The sequence below is a fragment of the Cebus imitator genome, unplaced genomic scaffold (assembly GCF_001604975.1).
Source record: "Cebus imitator isolate Cc_AM_T3 unplaced genomic scaffold, Cebus_imitator-1.0 Scaffold203, whole genome shotgun sequence".
NCBI classification, from domain to species: Eukaryota; Metazoa; Chordata; class Mammalia; order Primates; family Cebidae; genus Cebus; species Cebus imitator.
In genome coordinates, this window is record NW_016107518.1 from 1,263,541 (window position 1) to 1,286,738 (window position 23,198).

General features: G+C 51.0%; 1 protein-coding gene across 4 annotated transcripts in view; it reads right to left on the reverse strand.

Moving 5' to 3' along the window:
• Positions 1-15,201, reverse strand: part of CD276 (CD276 molecule) — a 34,034-nt gene extending 18,833 nt beyond the window's left edge. Inside the window, exon 1 of one of the 4 annotated variants that reach the window (XM_037745540.1) lies at positions 15,104-15,201. The gene's annotated coding sequence lies outside the window, so the exon portion shown is untranslated. Of the gene's footprint in view, positions 1-14,372; positions 14,670-14,705; positions 14,937-15,103 lie in introns of those variants that run through there. The other 3 variants (XM_017548057.2, XM_017548056.2, XM_017548059.2) reach the window with 3 other exon arrangements.
• Between the last annotated feature and the right edge of the window lie 7,997 nt (positions 15,202-23,198).

Genomic DNA, 23,198 nt, shown 5'->3' on the forward strand with positions numbered 1-23,198 from the left:
AAAAAATTAGCTGGGTGTGGTGGCAGGCACCTGTAATCCAAGCTACTTGGGAGGCTGAAGGCAGGAGAATCGCTTGAACCTGGGAGGCAGAGGTTGCAGTGAGCCGAGATTGTGCCACTGCACTCCAGACTGGGTGACAGAGCAAGACTCCATCTCAAAAAAAAAAAAAAAAAAAAAAAGAGGCTATTACAGCCATATCTGTAGGAAGTGACTGGTGGAATAAATGAGGGGCCACACAGAAGAGACAAAGCATGTCTGGGTAAGAGTGACAGCATCCGAGGACTTGGGGAGACACAAAGGGAGCAGTCAGGGTGGTCATGGCTTTGAGCCTCAGTGATGGGGGAGGCATTCGCCGAGGCAGAGAACATGGAAGGGTACAGTATAGCTTGTGTGACGTCAGCAGTATTTGCAAAAAAGCTTCTAGGACAGAGTTTTAGGAGGCGACTAGATGTATGAATGTGGGAATGCAGAGAGAGGACATGTGCTAGCTTAATAAGTCTGAACTGAGTGACCAAGACAGATCAGAAGTGGAAGAGGCCGGGCCTGGGGATGACCCCCAAGGTTGGAGTCAGGACTGAGTAAGAGACGGTCAGGCCTGAGCTGGGGATGGAAAGGGCAGGCATCCCTAAGTCCAGCCCTGTTCACAATTCCAGCCACCCTCCAGGCTGCACACACCTCTTCCCTGAGTCCCACAGCTGCTGTCTAAACATTGGTGCCATGTCCCAATCAAGCCACATCTATTCCAACCAACACTGATCAACAAGAATGGAAATGATTTCACATCCCCCTGACTCCCTGGGAGACAGGCTGTACCACACGGTCATGTTTTTGCAGGACTTTAAAAAATTAAAGCCCAGATAAATGACTTTGTTAATGTCAAGGAATTTGCCAGTCAGCACAGCTGAGAAGAGTCCAGTTCTGCTACACCTTTCTGCCCTTCCATGGAGCAAACCTCATTAACAGCTGCTAGCCTTAACGGGTGCCACCCCAGGCACCCAGCCTCAATCTTTCCAATCCCAGCCAAGCACACCTGCCCCCTCCCTGCCACCCTCCACTCCTACACACACACCCCCAGCAGCTGGGCCCAGGGAGTCCCTCAGCCAAACCACGTGTATCCCGGCCAGCCCCCCTTCTCTCCCAGCTGTCTACAGTAGGGAAGCCCTGAGCAGCCACTTCCTTTCCAGACGCTTCCGGCCTCAAAGCCTGGCCGCCTGCTGAGTCAGCAGCTCCTCCCACCTCCCCCCCCACCGCGCCCCGCCCCTCCCCAATTCATTCATAAAGCGCCTTTGGCGGGCACCACATCCTGCCTTACGAGGGCCACCCTGGGGCACACAGGAAGCTCCAGCACGCAGCTGCCGGCAAGACCTGCCCACCCTCCCGCAGGAAGCACCAGGGCTAAGGATGAACGAATGCCCAGATTCCACGTCTTCCTTCCTCTCTTACCCGCAGACACAGCCTGTGGGTTCTTCCTGGGCCACCTCCCTCACTCTCTGCACTGCTTCTCAAGCTTCCACCTCCCACCCTGACCCAAGACCCTCCTCACTGGCCCTGCCTGCTCCTCTCTTTCCCTGCCAGCCCCATTCTCTAAGGCGCCTTCTCTTAGGACCTAAGACAGGAATCTGTTCCTGTCCCTTCTTTGCTCAAGAATGTCCCACGGCTCCCCATTCACTATAGAAGTCGGACCCCATTCCTCTGCCTGGCACTCTAGACCCTTTGTATGATTGTCTTTTCCATATATCAGGCTAATTCCTGCCACTCTGGGGGGGTGCAGGGAGCAGAGGGCACCTCCCTTGATCAGGACCTGCCCATCCCCCGCAGAAAGGGCAGGATCTTCCTGTGGGTCCCATGGTGACCCTTGTAAGGCAAAGGTGCTTTGTGAATGGAGTGGGGGAAGGCTGCTTACTCCCAGGGCCTAGCCGCCCTTCCCTCCAGAGGGAAGATGAGGGACTTCCAGGGCTGGGCCCTGGACATGCTCCCTTTCATTCCTTTCCTACACGCTGGGTCCTGGAAACCTGCTCTGGAGAGAAGGAGCTTGACAGCCCAGAAGCAAAGAGATCAGAGGAGTCCACAACACCCAGAGACCCCTACCCTGACAGCTGGGCCTGGAGGAGCTGAGGACAGGAGAAAGAGACGCAGCTCAGAAAGGATGAGAGGGTGGCCTGGGGACACAGAGCCATGTGGAGACACGCAGGCCTCATGCCACCTGCATACCCCCCACCCACGTGTTCCATAAAAGGGAATTTCATCCCCAGCTGGGACCTGCCCTGGAGTCAGCATTGTGGCACCCCTCCCAGTGAGTCACCTGCCCGCAACCAATCTCCCTCCCCTTCCCTTCCCCCTCCCCCCTCCTCCTCTCCCTCCTCCTCCTCCTTTCTGCTCTATCCCAAAACCACAGAGCACTGTGGGCTTTCACAGAGCAGCAGGAGTGAGGGGCCAGGCTGTCCTCAGCCTAAGTTACGGCAAGTGCATCCAACCCTGCAGAAGCGGGGCCACGGGGAGGCTCCCAAGAGATGACCCAAGATGTGCCCTCATAAAGCTACAACGACAAAACCAGACCATGCCTGAGCTCGGGGCCAAAATGCCCTGGGCCTAGGATGCCAAGAGGGCCTCCTTGCCCCCACCATGATCATCCACATCACCCCACTTCCTCCCAATCCCCACAGGGGCTCCTTGGGCAACACTTCCCACAAAGGGGACAAGGAGGGTTAGCGAGACAGTTCTGAAAATGTCAGACAAGTCCCTGGATCCAGCTATGCCTGAAGCAAGCTGCAGGCCTAGACTGCCCAGATTCTTGAACCAGCCATATTTTTTTCCTTAAACCAGTTGGAGCTAAGTTTCTATTATCTGCAATGAAGGAGTCCTTGAATCTACGTGCATTCATGTCTTTAGTAATTCATTTCACTACTTACAGAGTTCCTGGTAGGGAGGTACTAGGGGCAGACAGATGACTAAGCTACACGTCTGTGCTCAAGGAGCAGATTCTAACAGGGAAGGGGGACGTGCAGGCAGGTCACTGCAGTTGGGCATAGTATACTATTTAAGATACAGTCAGGGCAACTTGGAGGCACCTCAGAGGCATGATAACTCAAAGGTGATCCCTGAAAAGTCAGGAGCAGCTCCCCAGGTAGCCGCAGTGGGAAAGGTAGCCTTTCCTGAACTCCAGAAACCCATCCTCCTGGCACTGCCTATCTGCCTCTCAGCCAGGTCTCCCTGGAATTCTAGAAAACGATCCCTAAGTTTGGGGTTCTGGTCCCAGCTGTGACACTTTGCTATGCAGTCTTAACTAGGTGACTTCCTTTCTCTGACCTCAGTGTTCCTACCTATAAAAGAAAAGCTTTGTGGATGCTAGCAGAACTTTACCAGTACTTGAAGCTTTCAGGGACTATAACCTTAAGGGCTGGCCAATTCACAGCCACACAATTCACACTGAAAGGCACAAAGTGACTGGGCAGAAACTGCTAGTTGTTGTCCGCTTACAGGAATTTTCTCCCCTTTTTTTTTTTTTTTTTTTTTTGGTGTGGTTTTTTTTTTTTTTTTTTTTTCAGAGACAGGGTCTCACTCTGTCACCCAGGCTGGAGTGGTACCATCATAGTTCAGTGGTGCAATCAGAGCCCACTGCAGCCTTGAACTCCTGGGCTCAAGCGATCCTCCTGCCTCAGCCTCCCGAGTAGCTGGGACTACAGGCACCGCCACCACATCCAGCTCCCCCCTTGTTCCACAGTTAGGCACACGGCCAGTCAGCTAACGACTGCAAACCCCAGCTTTCCTTGCAGCAGAGTGCGGCCATGTAACGTGTACACTGATAGCTACAACTTCTGGGTCATGCCTTTAAAGAGAGGAAGCATGCCTTCCCCCCACTTTCCCGTCCCCTTTCCCAGTGGCTGGAACACAGATGTGGTGTGTGTGGCAACCATACTATCAAAGGCAACACGCTGAGGATGGCAGAGCAGCAGGCCGAAGAACCCTGAGGGGCTCTAGTATCAGCCCTGGATACACCCAGATGCTCACATGGGTGAGAAATAAACACCTCTTCCAGCATAAGTCACTGCTATTCTGGGTCTTTCTTACAGCATCTGAAGTAACTAAGGAGCCATTCCGCCCTTACTTTCCCTCCTTCTCTTCCCCCTCCCCACCCCATGAACGTTGCCACTGCTCAGAGCCACAAAAGGAAACCACATCTAAAATAGGTGTCTCAAAACACGAATAGGAGACTCATCAGAGTGACTGAGTGATGCCTGAACCCAGCTTTGGACACATTTCAAGGGTAGAAGTGACCAGGCTTGGGGACTGTTTGTACGGAGAGAGGAGCTGAAGGTGTTAAGGAGGCACTGGAGGCTTGAGCAATGGGCAAACACGGACACACGTAACAAGACGGGGAGACCTGGAAATGACGCACGTGGAGGGGAAAGATCAGTTCCTGCTGCGTTCGAGCTACAGATCCTCCACACCAAAATGTCCCATGGAGTCCCAGACACAATGAGCTGCGGCTCCAAACAGAGGGACAGGAGAGTCCTCCACACAATGGTGGTGACAGCAGCCAAAGGTGGGGTCACTGAGGGAGACGATGGCATGGGAACAAATTCTGGGGCAACTGAAAAAATTAATGGTCAAGTAACAGAACAGGGAACCTTTCTCTGCCCGCCGCCCCCCCCCCCGAATAAACGCAATCTTTGCCCTCCCCTGTGATGGGCACCCATGGCCTCCATAGGCTATCCACTTGCTTTTGGACAGCGCTCATTGTGGGAAGCTCTACCTTACGCTTAGCCCAAATTTGTCTTCCAATACAGCCCACGTCAGTCTTCATCTGACCCCTGGACCACACAGAACAAGTCTGCCCCCTTCCTTATCAAAGCCCTGCAAGTATTTGATCTTCCTTGACGAAGTCACCATTGAGCAGCCATGTCACGCTATTCACCAAAATAACCGACTATCAAATTTGCAGCCAACAATCAGAAGTGATTCACATTCATTGCTGCTAATCCACACCTCTGCCATTCTCTTCTCATGAAGTTGAGGATGGGGTGGAGCTTTATAGGGTATTTCATTTGTTACTATTTCATTTCACCCAGCTAAACTGAGTCCATTCCTCCAACTGTCACAATATTGTTTTAATTGTTGTAAAACAGATATAACATAAAGTTGGCCATTTATCTAGGTTTAAGTGTACAGTTGGCGGCATTAACTATACAGTATTTACATGCTGTGTTACCATGTCGTGATCTTTGAAGTACTCTTTTAACTGTTTCTGGTACATACGTGATGCTACATAATTTGTTCGTGGATTAAAAAAAGAATGAATGAATATCATCGGAAAAGGTTCCTCTCCTCTCTCTGCTTGTGTTTGGTGTCATCCTCAGGGAGAGGACAGGAACAGGAAAGCCCACAGCACCGTCTGTCCGTGGATCAATGTCCACTCACCACTCAGCACTTTGGGGTTAGGAGCGCTCCCACCCGCGCTGCTACTCAGCTCTTATCTACCCATCTTATCCCCAGGGCTGTCATGAGAAGCATCCCTGCTTCTGGCTGCGGATGGAGCCAGAATGGAGAAAAAACAGAAAGGAAGTACATTTGCAGAACCCCCAGTAAAGCCATGCGGGTGCCTACTAATGGGCTCTTCTTCAAGTGCTCATTTGCTCACTGGTTTCAGGACTTTATCAGGATTAAGAACAAGATTACTGATCTGCTGTTCTCATAATCTACCATCTTCCCCATAAAGCTGGTTATGTCCCCATCTCAAGTCTTCCAGCATTTGTTCATTTATTCATTCAACAAAAGCTTATTCATCATCCATGTACCAGGCATTGGCCGTGCATGCAATATGCATGGAGATGAAGAATCATACATAAAAATATTCAACCGCAGAGGTTCTCATTCCTAAGTTGGGTGGCATGTTCCTTATAATGCTTCAAAAGTTACCCATGTTATATATATTATTTTGCTTTTATCGAATAACAATAACAAAGGCCAGTTTTGCTGAAAGCTATGCACCAGGCTCTGCTGTAAGTGCTGTTACACATATTAACTTATTTAAGTCTCCCAACCATTCTGTGAAGTAGGTACTATTATTACTCTATTTCACCGAGGTGTACATTCAGGGATGGAGAGGTTCAACAACTTGCTCAAGACTACAGAGCTGCTAAATGGCATAAACTCTCACATTTTCATAATAAAGATAGAAAAAAAAGGTTTGGGAAACAAATATATCATTAAAATATAATATGACTAGTCCTTTGATACACATTTATACAAGGTATTATGGGAGGGGATGGGGGAGTAGGCTTAAACCTGGATGAAAGGATCAAGCCATTCATTGGGGGCTGGGGAGGTTCATTAAGGACCACACAGAGGAGCCATCTCAGCTATCTGGCAGAGGGGACAGCATGAGCAGTCACAGAAGAGGAGATGTCCACGGCATATTCTGGGAAGATGGGACTTTAGGAGAGGCTGAGACTCAGGAGAGGAGGCAAGGGGGCTGCTGAGGGAGGTAGGTGAGGACCCTGGATTGAATCTGTGCACAGCAGGAAACTGTGGAATATTGTGACCCACATCTCCAACGCTCTTCTACCCTAGGCTGCCCTGAAATATCCCTGACAGCTTCTCAGAGATACTATCTCCAGGTTCATCCTGTACCAGGACAGGCAATCCCAGGGGCCAGAAGACAAATCCAGTTAAAACAGATGATCACCTCCCCATTTGGCCTAAACGTCCATTCCTTCTTAACATCTTCTGCTCCTTTCCTTGACAAAGAGTCAAATTCAATGCCCAGAAAATCGCCTCTGTCTTTAGCAGCTAGTCTTAACACAGTTATTTTGCGCCATGTCCTTTAGTCTGCAGTGTTCTTCTCTTGTTCCATGCTGGCCTCTTCCCATAGCAAGGCTCCACACTCCTGCAGGGAACCCAGTCCAAGCTGTTGTGGTGGAGCTGTCCTCCCAGCCTAGGGCCTGGGCATGTGACAAGACCTGGCTCACTGGAGAAACCCTGCCCGGCCACAGCACAGTGATTTGTTCAAGAACGAGCTGTAAGCCAAGCCACGCCCAATCGGAGACTTCCTCAGAGCCTTGCTGCTGCAGCCATCAAAAAAGATTCTTTCTAGCTGAGATTGCTAAGAAGGATACGGTCTGGGACTGTTAGCAATAAATCTATCTGCTACCAACAATCTAAAGAATTGATCCAAACAAAGGAAGAGGCAGAGATGGAAGCTAGAAGGATAAAGAGCCCTAAAACCATCACTTAAGCCCCTATCCCTGAAGCAAGCTACACACATAGACTGCCTAGGTACTTGAACTAGTCTTTCTTTTTTTTTTTTTTTTTTTTTTTTAAATGTGCTTGAGCTAGTTTTCTATTATCTGTAACTGAAGGACTCCTCAAATATGTCTGCTACATCGTCACTATCTCTATTTTTCTCCACCTCTGCTTCTCTTTCTGGTCTTCTAAGTCACCATCATCTCTTGCCTGGATAACCATAACAGCCCCTTCGCCACTTCATTTTCTCTGATTCCCCCACCCAATTCTATTTTCCAACCTGTACTCTATATAACAGCCAGAATAATTGTTATTAATATAAAAGCATAAATTATATTATGTCGCTACCTTCCATAGTTAATGCTAGGGCTGTTCACTTTCCTTGTGATAAGATCTCAGCCCCTCCATAGCCTACAGAGCCCCATCTGCCCTGGCCCTGCCCACCTGCCCAGCCTCATCTCTTCCTATTTGCCCATTAACACAGTGGGCTGTTTCCAGTTTCTACAACATAGGACTCCCTTTCCAACTTCACAGGGTTGTTGCAAATAACAGTTCCTTCCACCTAGATGACATGGGTGCTATGGTTTGAATGCCTACTTTAAAATTCATGTTGAAATTTAATTACCACTGTAACAGTATTAAGAGGTGGGGCCTGTAAGAAGTGAAGAGATTAAGGCTGTTATCACAGGAAAAGTGGGTTCCTGATAAAAGGGTAAGGGCTGCCCCCATACTCACTGTCCTGCACGCTCACATGCTTTTCCACCATGCGATAATGCAGCAAGAAGGCCCTCACCAGACACCGGCACCATGCCCTTGGACTTCCCAGTCTCCAGAACTACAAGCCAAATAACCATTTTTTCTTTATATGTTACCCAGGCTGCAGTATTCTGTTATAGCAGTAAAACATGGAATAAGATAAAAGGTAACACCTCCATATTCTGAGGGTGGCTTTGACAGAAAAGTCAGGTAAGACATCTGCCACTCTAAGAAGGACCCTGTTATTCATTGCACCCAGTCTGTTTTCTTCATGATATATGGGAACCTCCCTGAGAAGGAACCACATCTGCTTTATTTAACTATTGCATCCTTAATTCTAGCAAAGGCTTGGCACATAATGGTGCTCAATGCACTATTCAGTGAGTGAGTGAATGAATGAATGAATGTGTGTTTGGATAGACAGATGGATGGGAAAGGATCTGGATGCCTGAGAGTGAATGCAACTCTGAAATGTGGGAATAAGGGTGAGGGTTTGCTACTGTTTTCTACTTGATACACTTCTCTGTTTTTAACTATGAACATGTAATTCTTTTGCAATTAACAAAAGAAAAATGAAAAAACAGCAACAACAGAGATATACTGGACTTTAGACCAGGCTCTATCACTCACTTGCCAGACTACCTAGAGCAAACCCTTGCCGTTCTGGGTCTTCATCTCTTCAACCATCAAAGGGCACTGACCACAGTCCCGTGCTGTGACCATATCACATGTTGGGCTGGCATAATTGCAAGAAGCTTCATGGAAGGAGTCATCTTTAAGAAGATGACTTTGGGGCCGGGCACAGTGGCTCAAGCCTGTAATCCCAGCACTTTGGGAGGCTGAGGCGGGTGGATCACGAGGTCAAGAGATTGAGACCATCCTGGTCAACATGGTGAAACCCCGTCTCTACTAAAAATACAAAAATTAGCTGGGCATGGTGGCGCATGCCTGTAATCCCAGCTACTCAGGAGGTTGAGGCAGGAGAATTGCCTGAACCCAGGAGGCGGAGGTTGCGGTGAGCCGAGATCGTGCCATTGCACTCCAGCCTGGGTAACAAGAGTGAAACTCCATCTCAAAAAAACAAAAAACAAAAACAAACAAAAAAAGAAGATGACTTTGGAGTTGGAGAGACAGGTTCAAATCCAGACTGTCACTTTCTAGTAATGAAACTTTATGAAAATACCCTCTTTGAGCCTCAGTTTGCTCATTCGTAAAATGGGGATTATAAACCTTACCCTCATAGGATGATTATAGAACTCAATGAGTAAAATTATCAAAACGGACCTAATTAATACTAGGTGTTCCATAAATGGGCAGCAGCCTTGGAAGAGAGATGGGAGAGTCCGTAGAGTTCTCTGGGAATGGCCTCCCTGTTCGCCTTCCTTTTTCCTGATAATCTGAGTCAGTTTTGGCCTTTTGTGTTCGAGGCTGTCCCCTGGGCACCACTCCCCAGTCCCGTGATCCCACCCAAGAGCAGGAATCAATTCTTCCTCTCCAAGTGATTTCTGTGTGAGTCAGGACAGCAGTATGTCATCAGGGCTGGTCAGAAAAGCAGGGCCGAGATCTTCCCAGAACTACGGCATGTGCAGGGGCTGCGAAACTCACCTACACATGCCTGTGGGCACACGTGTACACACACAAACACACACACACACACACACACACACACACACACAATATCATGGGAGGCACAGAGCCCTCAAAAAACTGAAAGCCGTCTGGGCACAGTGGCTCACGCCTATAATCCTAGCACTTTGGGAGGCCAAGACGGGCAGATTGCCTGAGCTCAGGAGTTTGTGACCAGCGTGGGCAACACAGTAAAACCCTGTCTTGACTAAAAATAAAAAGTCAAAAAATTAGCTGGGTGTGGTAGCGTGCGCCTATAGTCCCAGCTACTCAGGAGGCTGAGGCAAGAGAATTGCTTGAACCCAGGAGGCAGAGGTTGCAGTGAGCCAAGATTGCACCGTTGCACTCCAGCTGTGTGACAGAGCACAGAGCGAGACTGTGTCTCAAAAAAAAAAAAAAAAAAAAAAAAAAAGGGAAAGCTACGTTGGGTCCAGAGGAGGTTCAGTCAAAAGAAGCGACGGCAACAAGGGGAATGGGGAGGGGAAGGAAAGGGATGAAAGCACACGAGACCTCATCAGAGGGCAGATCTCAGGTCTGACAGTGGCAGGCCCCCAGCACACACATCTGCATTCACTCAATATCTGCTGAGTCCTGCTAGGTGCCCACGCAAACATACCTGGAAATCCTATCCTTTCCAGAAGCCTTTCCAGACTGCACTCAAGGAAATGTGCATCTTCTCCAGATGTGATCTGCCTAAATGCCTCCTTGCCTCCAAATTCCTTTGGTTTCTACCCTGAAAGAGGCTCAGCCTAGCAGAATAACTGCCGACCCCTCTCCATCTAAGCACCACACTCCTCTGGGTCTCCCAGGGATGTCCTCTGAGGAGTGTAGCAGTCTCCACCAGTCCTCAGAGCTAGGAGGCCTCTTAGGCTTTACCTGGTCCAGTGCCTTGCTCCACATCCATTGTACAGATGGAAATCTGTGCCCAGAGAGTGGTGGCCGGCTGCCCAAGGTCCCATGTTCAATCATCAGCCACCAGCTGATGAGTGCCCCTCAGCCTGGATTCCTCACTTGTTGAACGGAATCATCAGGCTGCCTTGCCTGCCCAAGGTACAGCATGAGCTCAGGAGCAGGCAGCCTTGAGTTCAAATCCTGACACCGATGCCTCGCTGAACACATGACCAAGTTTAAATGACTTAACATATTTGAGACCCAATTCCAAATCTCTAAAATGGGGGTAACAATCCCTACCCCCCAGGGCTGCTATGAGAATAAGACAATAGAGAGAGAGGACTTAGTAAAGTGCCCAGTACCAAAACTGCAGTACTAGTATTGCTGTTACGATTGCCGCAAACATGGGGACAAGGCCTCCTAGATGAGGCCTCTGCACTGAGCGAACACTTTGCCCCTACCCTGCTCTCCCTGGCCAAGAACCTCCTCTGTCAGGCCACACATCTGGGTCTCTGGGACCATTACTCCTTCTGTGTCCCCACTTTTCACCTAGAACCCCACTACTGCCCCAGCTCCAAAGTAGCAAATGCAAAACTCGCCTCCATCTCTGGCTCTAACTCGTTCTCATGGTCCTCGGCCCCTTCCTCTTCCCAGATGCACAGTCACAGCTCCAAGTACCATGGGCTCCTACCCTCCTGCTGCTGCATCCCCCAGCACAGAGCATTCCCACCAGGACACATTTCAATGTCTCCCACAAGAGAGAAGCCTGCATTACCTTTAGGGTAACCTGGGACCCCTGCCTCCCAGAGACAGTGTCTTTCCCTGCTCCAAGGCTCCCGGCAAGAAATGCTTCTCACTCCTCTTCCCACAGATGATGCTCCCTATGCCTAGGGAAGGTCAAATGCCTAATGGCATCAGGGGTGTGGAGCAGGCAACCCTTCTCTGGACCACAAAGAGAATGAAAGCGAGAATGGGGGCAGTTGTCTAGGAGCAATGGTCAGGACTGAAGGGTGGAGGAGAGATTCCCGAAAGCCCCAGCATGATGAAGGCCAAGGCTCTGGAAGAGAAGAACCCTCAGCAAAGGCTCTTACTGTGCCGTGAAGGCCACTAGTCACTGGGTCACCCAGGTCAGGCCTGCCCTTTCTCTGGTTCCCTAGATGAGTCTTCTCTGCCTCCCTATGGGAACCCTTGGCACATCTTGCCAGACTCCAGAAAGAGGGCTAAAACCTGTCCTGCCTCCAGAGCAGCAGAAAAAGCCAGTTCTGGAAGCAGACAACAGCCTAGCTCCACCAATTGCCGGCTGTGTGTCTTTGGGCATGTGACTTGCCCTTTCTGGGCCTCAGTTTCCCCAACCGTACAATGGTGTTCATGATACCCTACCTCATAGGATGACTATGAGGATTAAATGAGATAATGTCTAGCCACCAGCACAGCCCTACCCACCCCCAAACCTGAAAACCCAAGGCTCCTATCTGACATACTGCAGGGGCAGCAGAACTGAGGGTGGCAGGCAAGGGTTGCATAGCAGCACATGTGGCCCTCTTCCAGGTGTGGGGTCCATTCTGAGACAACAAGACCAAAGGAAATTTCTCAAATATCATGTAGACCACTCCCCACCCCTCTGCCCCTCCCCCAGGCTCTGAGCGTGCCCTTCCCCTTTTGCTGGTGGACTTCCCTGGGGGTGTGAGGAAAGGATGGCAATGCGAAGTCACCACCCACTCAGCGGATAAGCTCATGGGCAGTAACATCGCCCTACCTGCCATTTTTCCTCTTTCCCTGACCCTGTGACTCAGATCCACAGCTTAACAGCTCCCATGTGGACATAATCTCAGAGGCTGCTTGGATTTGGTCATTTTTCTACACAGTCCCCAAACACCATATGTCCAACCAAGTGCCATCCAGTCACTTGTTCTACAACACTTCTTAGGCGTCTCTTTGGGTGCCGTGGGATTCCAACTCATGGCTCTCTTATCACGCTGCCTCTCTGATTCCAAACAGCATTGTCCAGTTCCATGTCAAACTCAAATCCTACTCCAAAGAATGAAGATGTACTCCTCCAGAGAAGGCCAAAGTTTAAGGATGGAGGAAGTCTCACAGGAGGAATCAAACTAATAAGGACACAGACACCCCAGAGGACTACTTTGAAGGGACTCTATTTCTATAACTGTCCTTTCCATAAATATTAAAGCACCCAACCCAGCTGTCAGGTATCTGAGCATGAGACATTCAGCTGACCTGCTTCCATCGAGTGCCTGGACTGAGTGAAGAGGGGACAGGAAGGAAAACAGGGTCCTCAGATTCCAACACCCCTCCTCACTTGAGACTTATGTTAACACAGGCTCCTCATCACCTCTGACCAGCTCATGTCTCACAGCACAGGAGTCTAGAGTACGCTGGAAAGCTTACTGCAGACAGGAGAAACCACATGGAAGAACTCCAAAGGTCAGTCATGAGATCCAGACAGCATTACTGAAACACTTAAGGCAGGAACAAAGCTCTCTCCTGGCCAGAGTCCCCTTGCCATACAGCCGCTCACTACAAAAACTGAGGTCCACAGGGCTGACCCAAAGTCATGAAGGAAAATTGCATTCACATCAGGACACTCCAGTCAGCTGACTGTGATGTATGTAAATTTCCATGATCGACAGTTACCTTAAGTGTTAGTGCTTAAACTCAAGAACTCCAGATATCAGGGAAACGTAGGTGCTCACCCAAAATACTTCCTTGGAAATATGAGCCAGTTCATACCCTACAGCCCCATAGCCCTCCACCCTGCCCTGCACTCAGATCAGCCCAACCCATTGGACAGGTTTAGACTTCAAGTTTAGACTTTAATTCCTCTCGGCCTCAAACTGTCCCACCTATTTGCAGGCCCCCACACTACCAGGAAGGCTGCACAGCATCAGATTTCCTAGGGACTTCTGGGAGCCCAGAGGGAACTAGAGGAGGTCGCACTATATAAAGAACTCTCTTAAAGACAAAGCAGCTTCATTACTTTCTAATATAGAAACTAACTGCTAAAGACATGCTTGTAAGAAAAGGACCCGGGGCTTTAATTTAATGAAGACATCAGATTCATTTACAATTATCCACATCCAATTTGAAGGTAAATAGTTCTTCTGAATTAAGACAAATAGCACCCCCCCCAGTCTCACACACACACACACACACACACACACACACACACACACACACACACACTTCTTTTTTGCTTTAGTATTCGCTTAATGTTTTCCCTCAGTGATAGATCCCATATCTGAGTCATCCATCACGCTTTTCTCATTAGGGCAGGTTTGGCTTAGAAATAAATCCCCTGCCTTAGGCGGCCAAACCTGCCAATTCGCAAGCTAAACGGTGGCAGGGAGGGCCCTGGGCGCTGTGATTTAATCTCCTCCCTTCTAGTGTGCCTCCATTGGAGTCCCCACCTTCCTCCACCGTCACCGGCATCTCCTCTCCATCCCACCTCACCCCCACCTTCCCGAGGCTTCCCAAGCCCAAACTGCCCATCCCGGTCCCCTCCCCACCCCCAACACCTCCTCACCCCCTGGCCCCTGCCAGCCGTCTCTACCTGTCCTTCCCGGAACCTGACCCCTCATGCCCACGCCTGCCTGTGGAAGTGCCCCCGTCGCCCACACCTTCGCTCTGCAGGGCCCCGCGGAGTGGACCCACCCAACCCCTCGCCCTCCCTCCGCCCCCCGCCGCTCCCCTCCCCGCGCTGGGCGTTTTCCTCCGCAGGGCCCAGGAGACCCCCGCTGACCCCCCAGCCCCGGCCGGCGGCTTCGTTACGCTTCTACACGGGACAGATCTGCCCTCGTGCCCGCTCCAGACCCGGGGCCTCCGAAAGTGCATTCACCTACCCCGCCCGGCTCCGCGGCTTCCGGGGTCGGCAGGTCAGACGGCGCCCGGGACCCTCTCAGCCCGAGGGAAGAGGTGGACGGAGTTGGATCCGGGCGCCCCCCAGCTCCCGGCTGATCCCAGAGCTCCAGGGCTGGAGCCGCGCCCGCGGTTCCCGGGACTCCTGTGCGCGGAGGCCGCCGGGACCCGGGAGAGGGCCTGGGAGCGGGAGCCCGGAGGGAGGGTGCCCCGGCGTGGCTCCGGCTGCCCTGCGCTGGAAGGTGCGGGCCTCCGGGGACTCCTGGCCCGACCCGCCCCAGACAAAGGCCGCCCCACCCCGCGCCGCCCGCGCATACCAGCTCCCACCGCGCCGCGCCGACTCCGGGACTCCGGACGCGGCCCAGCCTGGGCCAGATGCAACCGATGTTGCCGCCGCCGCCGCGAGGCAGGGCCCGAAAGGGGACCGGGGGCGGCCCGGGGAGTCCGAGGGGCGGGGCGGGCCGGGGACTCCGCCGGGGACCCGGGAAGGCGGCTCAGGTGCGCCCCCAAGGCTGGATTGGCCCCACGGCGGCGGCTGCGGCCCGAGGCCTGAACCACCCGGCTGGGCAGAGCACCCCGACTGGACCCCGCCCCGCCCCGCCCCCAGGCCTGACCCTGGCGGGGAAAACCCCCGGGCGCTGTCCACCCCCCCACCCCGTTCCCACGCTTCCAAGAGCCGAATCTTCCTTTCCGCGAGAGGGGACGGGTGACTAACTGGTCATCGACTGGCAGCGGAACACGGCTGGAATCCTGCTGTCGGGCCCCAGTCCTGGGTTCTTCCTCCATACCATGCTGGCGCCACAGCCCAGAAAGGGTTAACCCGACTGCGCGAAATTAAGAGCTGCGGGGAGCTCTCTATAAATACAGTGTCGTGGGCGCCTGAGCCAACCGCAGGACAATTTCCACTGAGCTGCTTTTCCTCTTTTCCTTCCACCCACGGCCACCCGACCAGCCCTGCCCCCAGCCCCAGCCCAGACTGCTGGCCAGACCTGGCTCCAGCAGGCCTGACACCCGGTGGCCTTGGACCCTGTTACACGGCCCCGCTCCAGCGTGGGAGGAGATGGAGGTCGGGTCTGTCCAGATTTTGCCGTGGTAAAGCCCATCCCTCCACCTGTTCTTGGATCTGTTCTTCTTCATAGGGACAGTGAGAGCTACAATGTAGGGAGGCTTTTATGGGCCAGAGTTAGGCTAGGAGCTTTCCATGCTGGGCCTCTTTAGTCCCTCCATACAGCCCCTCCACGTAGATATTATTATTCCCATTTCACAGATGAGAAAACCAAGGCTCAGCGGGATGAAGGGACTCCAACCTTGTACTGCTGCCAGGCTCACCACCAATGCCAGCGGCAGTGCTGGGCAGGGCTTGGGAATAAGTATGAAAACGTGTGTCTCTCTGCAGGTGTTGCCACTCTTGTAAGCTCTTTACCGTTTATTCTCATTTAATCTTCACAACAACTAACATTGAGGTGAATGCCATTATTGTCCTCATTTTTACAGATATGGAAATTAACATACAAAGAGATTAAGTCACTTGAGGGCACACAGCTATGAAGGGAGGAAGCAGGATTTGCCCCCTGAATTTAAGTGTGCATGTGGTGTATGGGTAGCGGTGGTGGTGCATGGGTGTGTATATTTGTGAACACATTCAAGCAACTCTGTATTTGACTCTACATGCAGACGGTGTTTTTGAATCACACAGTGGCTATGTCTGTGTGATTGGCGACTGCTCCTAGGGATGGCAACAGAGAAGCCCAGTTGTCTGGGCCCTGATGACCTCCAGGAACTCTGAACCGATCCATACTGCTCCCCGCTACCCTGCCAGGCCCTGTCCAGCCTTGTTGAGCCTGGGTTTGGCCTTACAGGTCTCAGGATGAGTAGCCCCCACTTGGCCCAGCAACCTGAGAAAGAAGCATCACAGGGAGAGGTGTCCCTGGGCTGAGGGAGCCAGAAGCCCTGCTGCAGGACCCCTGAGGCGGCCTTGAACAGCTCTAGAGGAATTTGCTTTCCTTCCCTTCAGCAAGAGTCAGTCCTGTGCTTTGTGCCCTGTGGTGATGACACGGGTCCTGTCCTAGGGGATTTATAGTCTGGCATCACTCAGCCATGACGGCCAGTGAAGGAAGAGCAGAGAGCAGTTTATAGCGTGTCTGTGGGGGGAGATTTTAAAATAATTGGTCAAAAGCAGAGGTCAGGAGGGAAGAAAACAAGTATTCACTCTCATTCCTGGAAGCAGCAGATTGAGAGGGCTCTGATCCCCTAGGAAGGGCAAATATCTTGGGCAGGGCACAGATAGCATGTGTATAGAACCAGCTCATCTGAGACTCAGACCCTTGGCTCTGGACAGATAGCTAGAATGATCATCCCAGCATGCAGGGGTCTCCTTGATTTAGAGAATGTTTGTCTGATTGTCCCTGGGAACTCAGTAATGGGGATGCTACACAGAAATTCCCATCTGAACCAGAAAAACTCAGGATGGAAGGTTGTCTTCATGCATTTTTTGGGGACAACAACCTCATCCCTCTCACCTCTATTCCTCCCACCCCTCACCTCCCCCACCTCCCCACAACCTGCTTCCTGGGCAGCACAGGAGTAGATGACTCAGAATGTGCTATCTCCAGTTTTGCCTCAAGTTCCCCAAGGAGATCACAAACCAATCCCGAAAGACCCAGATTGGGACAAGCTTTATTCCGCTTGTTATCTACCTATCATCCTGCAGGCTCCTCAGATTCAACATGTGCAAAATTGAACTATCACCTGTCCTCGAAACCTGTTTCTCCTTCTAGATATATAGGAAGGACTATGCTCAAAACCTGGACTCACCCCTCCCTCCCTCCCTCCCACCCCTCCCTCCTTCCCACTTTCAGTATCCAGGCAGGCATGAAGGGACGCCCCAGAATATCTTAGGAATCCATCCCTTTCCTGAATACCCTACTGCCACCCTATCCTCACATGAGCCCCCATCACTCCTCACTGGATTGTTGTTGAAAGCTCTTAACTGATTCTGCTGGCTTTGACTCCTCAGTCCACAGCTGCCAGAGAGAGTCTTCTAAAGCACAAATCCTCCCACAATGCCTCTTGACTACCTGAAGCCCTCTACTGTTGTCATTTCCCCTTAGGCTGCTAGTTGTCCCATAAAATTCATTCTCTTCTTCTTCCTTACCCACGGAGTATAGCATTTGTTTTAAGAAGTTCTGTGCCTGGTTGAAAAATACATAGGTTCTCAGACTCCCTTGCAGCTAGAGGTGGTCAGGTGACCCAATGTAGAAATGAGATGGAAATCAAACTCACTGATTGGGCCGGGCGCGGTGGCTCAAGCCTGTAATCCCAGCACTTTGGGAGGCCGAGGCGGGTGAATCACGAGGTCAAGAGATCGAGACCATCCTGGTCAACATGGTGAAACCCCATCTCTACTAAAAATACAAAAAATCAGTTGGGCATGGTGGCGCGTGCCTGTAGTCCCAGTTACTCGGGAGGCTGAGGCGGGAGAATTGCCTGAACCCAGGAGGCGGAGGTTGCGGTGAGCCGAGGTCGTGCCATTGCACTCCAGCCTGGGTAACAAGAGCGAAGCTCCGTCTCAAAAAAAACAAAGAAAAAAAAAAAAAAAACTCACTGATTGAGGCTTTGGGGAAAGCTTGTTAAAGGAGCGGCCTCTCTTATGGAAACCAGTCTGGTAGTTCCTCAAAATTTAAAAATAGGCCAGGTGAGGTGGGTCACACCTGTAATCCCAGCTCTTTGGGAGGCCAAGGCAGCCAGATTACCTGAGGTTAGGAGTTTGAGACCAGTCTGGCCAACATGGCAAAACCATTCTCTACTAAAAAAAAATACAAAAATTAGCCAGGGGTGGTGGTGCTCACCTGGAGTCCCAGCTACTCGGGAAGCTGAGGCAGGGGGATCGTTTGAACGCAGGAGGTGGAGGTTGCAGTGAACCGAGATCATGCCATTGCACTCCAGCCTAGTCATCAGAGTTAGGTTCTGTCTCAAAAAAAAAAAGTAGAACTATTATATGATTTAGCAATTCCACTTACGGGCATACCCTCAAAGAATTGAAAGCAGGGGCTCAGAGAGATATTTGTACACTCATATTCATAGTGGTATTACAACAGCCAAATGTGGAAGCAACCCAGGTGTCTACATCTACAGATGAATGGATAGGCAAAATGCGGTGGATCCGTAAAACAGAATGCTCTGTTACAACTTTCCTCAGGGCAGAAATTATGAGTGAAATTCGGAAGCAACTTCCTTTTGCCTCCTTTGGCCTACAAAAGGAAAAGTGTCTCTCTCATCTATTTAAATACACTTAAATCGAGCAACCTGGATTTCTTAACCTAACTGTATAGTGTAAGCTATGGAGACATTTCTGGATTTTTAGAGCAGCTAAGCAGTGCCTCTCATAGAAAGCAGCTCAGAAACACTGAGATGCCTGTCCTAAGAATGATACTGAAATTGTGTTCATTTTGACTGCTTCCATGAGGAGCAAAAATCAATTCTTGGCAGTGCCGGGGATTGAAGGCCCATGTGGGGATTTTATCGAGGATCCCTGTGACACTAAGTCAACAGCTTGGCACTAGCCTTCCTTCCCTCAGGCTGGTTGGTTCATATTACTTCCCAAGTTGTTTGCATTTTTAGGCCTCAAATCCTTGATGTCTTGGCAAAGGCCACCCACCCACACTCCACTCTGCCCACTCACTTAGGACTCCTAGGGCTGCCATCGGGAGCCATTCCATCCAGCCTAGACTTAAGGGAACCACATTTCTCTCAAATGACTGAACCCGGTGTAAAACTGAATACGGTGCATACCATCCACTGCAGGTTCCTGGCTTCTAGTTTCTTAGCCCTGGGAATTGAATCTTGGAATAGGTTTCAAATGTCTAGAACAAACTGCTTCCAGCTGGAAGCGTCTGGCGAGCAAAATAACAGAAGCAGCCTAATGAAAGAGAAACGGGTCCTCCAAGGGGGATCACTTTGGAACACTTCACTGCCCTAAAGCCCTAAGACACACACAACAAAATTACCAAAGAGCTTCTAAGCCGTCTTTTGTAACTAGCTGCTTCCGTCTGACTTACCAGCAACCTCTTCCTTCCTGTTCACCCTTTCCTTTATCTGTTTTCCTTCCTGTTCACCCTTTCCATTACCTGTCTTCCTCCCTGTCCCCAGTGAAATGGAACCATTCAACCCCTTTTCCCTTTCCAATTTCTTTGCTAAAGCCTGGGCTGACAATACTCCCAATACCAGGAAGCCATTTCAGAGTGTGTGTCCTGCTCCTGGTGAGTCAGAAGGAAGGTGGGGGGTCACTCACACAGAAGGGCTGGACAGAGTTTAAAAAACAAAACAACAGAACTGGAAACAGCCAGGCTACCAGGAGAACTCTTCTATCTCACTGGGAGTTGATTTTTTCTAATAGCTCTCACATGCAAATAATTGAACAGGCTCAGTCCTTGTGCTGACCTGAAAGTCAGCTCCTCCGTCGGTGTTGCATCACAGGTGCGAGCACTTCAGGCTTATCCTGGCCCTGCCCTTAGGCTCAGAGAAGCAGGCACTGACCAGAACAATGAAGGGTTCCTAGACGAATAAGATCGAGTGCCCCTGGCTTGGAGAACAAGGGGCCCAGCCTCACAAGCCACTGGTGATGGCTCTCTTAAGGAAGACAGTGGATAAAACGAAATCCAGAAATCCGAATTTCAATCCAGGTGCTTAATCCTTTTTTTTTCTTTTCTTTTTTTAAGAGACGGGGTCTTATTCTGTCACTCCGGCTAGGGTGCAGCAGTGCAATCACAGTTCATTGCAGCTTGAATTCATGGCCCTGGGCATGAGCCATCCTCCTGCCTCAGCCTCCCTACTAGCTAGGACTACAGGAGTCAGCCAGGTGCTGAATCTTAAGTGCTAATATTGCTGTTTTCAGAGTTACAGGATCTCTTTGTGGTCATTTGTTTTCAGCTGGGCTTGTGACATGCCTAGGCACCTACAGGGCGCCTTATCAAATGGACTCAAGGGAAGATTTAACTGCCCCAATGGTGACAGTAGTTGATCCAATCTTCCTTAATGGAGCACTCTTAACCTGCAGTTCTTCATGTCAACCCTAATCCCTGAAAAAGGACAGCAGACTACAAGTTTTTCTCTCCCTGGCTTCTCTCAGTCCACCCCCTCCTCTCCCAGAGACAGGCATTTTGCAATGAAAGTGACCCTACTCGGGACCATGTCTTCGCTGCTGCTAGGTCTCCACTTAGGTCACTGGTGCTAGGGAAGAACCCAGTCTCAGACAAGCCAGACCACGAAGCAGGATGTGTGAGTTGCAGCATCCTCAGTCAGTGACCACGGCTCAGTTCTCCTACTGTTTCCTTCCCACGCTGCTTCTGCCACTGGACATGGGCTTTCTGCCCACTGGCCTACCTCACCCAAGGTTACTACAGGTGTGGGATATTATCTTTTCTTTCTTTCTTTTTTTTTTTTTTTTTTGAGACAGAGTTCTTACCCTGTCACCCAGGCTGGAGTGCAATGGCAAGATCTCGGCTCACTGCAACCTCCACCTCCCAGGTTTAAATGATTCTCTTGCCTCAGCCTCCCAAGTAGCTGGGATCACAGGCATCCACCACCATGCCCAGCTAATTTTTGTATTTTTAGTAGAGATGGGGGTTTCACCATGTTGGCCAGGCTGGTCTCGAACTCCTGACCTCATGATCTGCCCTGCCCGCCTTGGACTCCCAAAGTGCTGGGATTACAGGCGTGAGCCACCGTGCCCAGCCGGTATGGGGTTTTATGTCTTAGAAGCCTAACTGCTTCTTCCATTATAGTGGTTAGCAGTTGCTCATGAATACAATCTTGCATTTGTTTTCTTAAAACAGGACTTTCAGCAAAATAACATACATGACACCTCTTCCTTCTTCATCGCATCCTTTCTCAGGATGAGTCCATCACAGATGTAACTTCAAAAGAAATCCTTACAAGCCAACGGCAGCACTGACCTCGTCCACCCAGGGAATTTGCAGCCAGATGTGTGGCTTCTGAGGAGTGACTCCAGCCAGAGTTCTCCCCTCACCCTAGAAGTTCCTCCACCAGCCCTTCATTATTCTTTGGGGTCAGCATTGCTGCCAAAATGCGGCCCCTCTCCATCACCCTCCACCCCTCCATAAATGTTCTCCGGCTCCTCCCAGCTTAGTAGGAGGGAGTCTATCAGAGGCTGTCCTCTCAAACAGGACCAATCCACTTACTTCCCGAAGCCTCCTCCAAGGAGCAGGTGGCAGCGTCAGCCCTGGTCTGTTCTGATGTGTGCTGCCCACAGTGTTCACCTGGCCCGAGCCAAGTGTCATATTTCCCCGGGCACTCTGAGGGCTCGCTTACAGCGGGAACCCTGGCTCAGTCTCCTCCAGGCTCTTCACGCATGCTCCCCCACCTCCCACCTGGGTTGTTATAGCTGAATGAGGGCTTGGACTCTGGGGTGAATGCCCTGACCCTGGCTGGCGGGAAGGGGCATTGACAGTACAGCAGGCTGAAAACCAGGACATCAGAGCTCACCTCCCATCCCTGCCACAAACTAACATGTGGCTGGAGGAGGTAGCTTAACCTCCCAGAGTCCTCCCAAAGCTCCTCTGCAGCCTGCTGAGCCCCCATTTCTCACTAAGAGCATCAGAATTCCCCCCTTGGCCCTGCAGCAGACAGGACTCATGAAGCAGGCTAGTGCCACAGACAAGCAGTCTGCAAAGCCAGAAAGGAATCAAGAGTCTCCAACTTCCCTATTCCTTTCAAGTTCTTTCCATCATGGCTGACATAGGCACTTGCTACTCTGAGCCCCCTCCTGGTGATAAGTGGAAATGCACCTGAAATGGGCTCCTCTCCTCACCTGTCCTAGGTCCCCAAGGAGGCTCCTCCAGGCAAGGCTTGAAGGAGGAAATGGGAGGGGAGGGGAGGGGAGGGGAGGGGAGGGGAAAGCTATGTGGGCTGGGGCTGTGGAGGTCAGGGAAGGGTTCAAAGAGGAGGTGGGCTTATAGCTGACCTTGAAGGATGGGAAGAACTCGATAAGTGAAAGGCATCAGGGACCTGCCCAGGTCTGGCCTTCTCTAAGACAATATATACTTGGGAAGACGTCGATCTAATTACCCTGGTGGTGCTGCCTGCAGAGTCTGACACCAGGAAAAGAGTCAAATGCAGGGGGCAGAAGGGGAGGCCACCCTCGAGAAGAGCAGAGCTGGGAGCAGAGAAAGGAGCACTGGGCCACACCCTCTGCATTCCCTTCTTGTGCTCCGGTTGAGGTCAGCCCCCCTCTTGCACAGCTCACCTGCTCCAGGACATCACGCCAGCAATTCTCCTCTCCTGCATCACCAATCTTTTCACCGTCTCCTGAGTCATTCACTACCTTTCTTGAAACGCCCTCTGCCTTTAGAACAGCTCCCACTCTTGTTCTTTCTCTCACCCTGCTGGTTGTTCCCCCTAATCTCCTGTGCTGGATGCTTCTCCTCTCCCCAGCCCCTTAATGTACAGGACCTCCAGGACTTAGTACTCACGCTGTTTCCTCTGGGTCTAGGCCCCTCCCTCGGTCATCTCATCCAGGCTGACGGCTTTAATACTATCTGTGTGCTGAGAATGCTCTGATTCGAGTTTCCAGCTTGAACTGTATCTTTTAATTCTGTGTACCCAGCTGCCTACTCAACATCTTCACTAATTTGTCTTGAATCAAACTCATGATTTTCATTCTCCTGCCTAGCACTGCCACCAAAACAAACAACAAACCGTTTACCCTGCAGTCTTCCCTGTCTCAGGAGATGGCAACTCCATTCTTCTTTTGGCTCAGGCTAAAAACCTTGCAGTCATCTTTGACTTTTCTG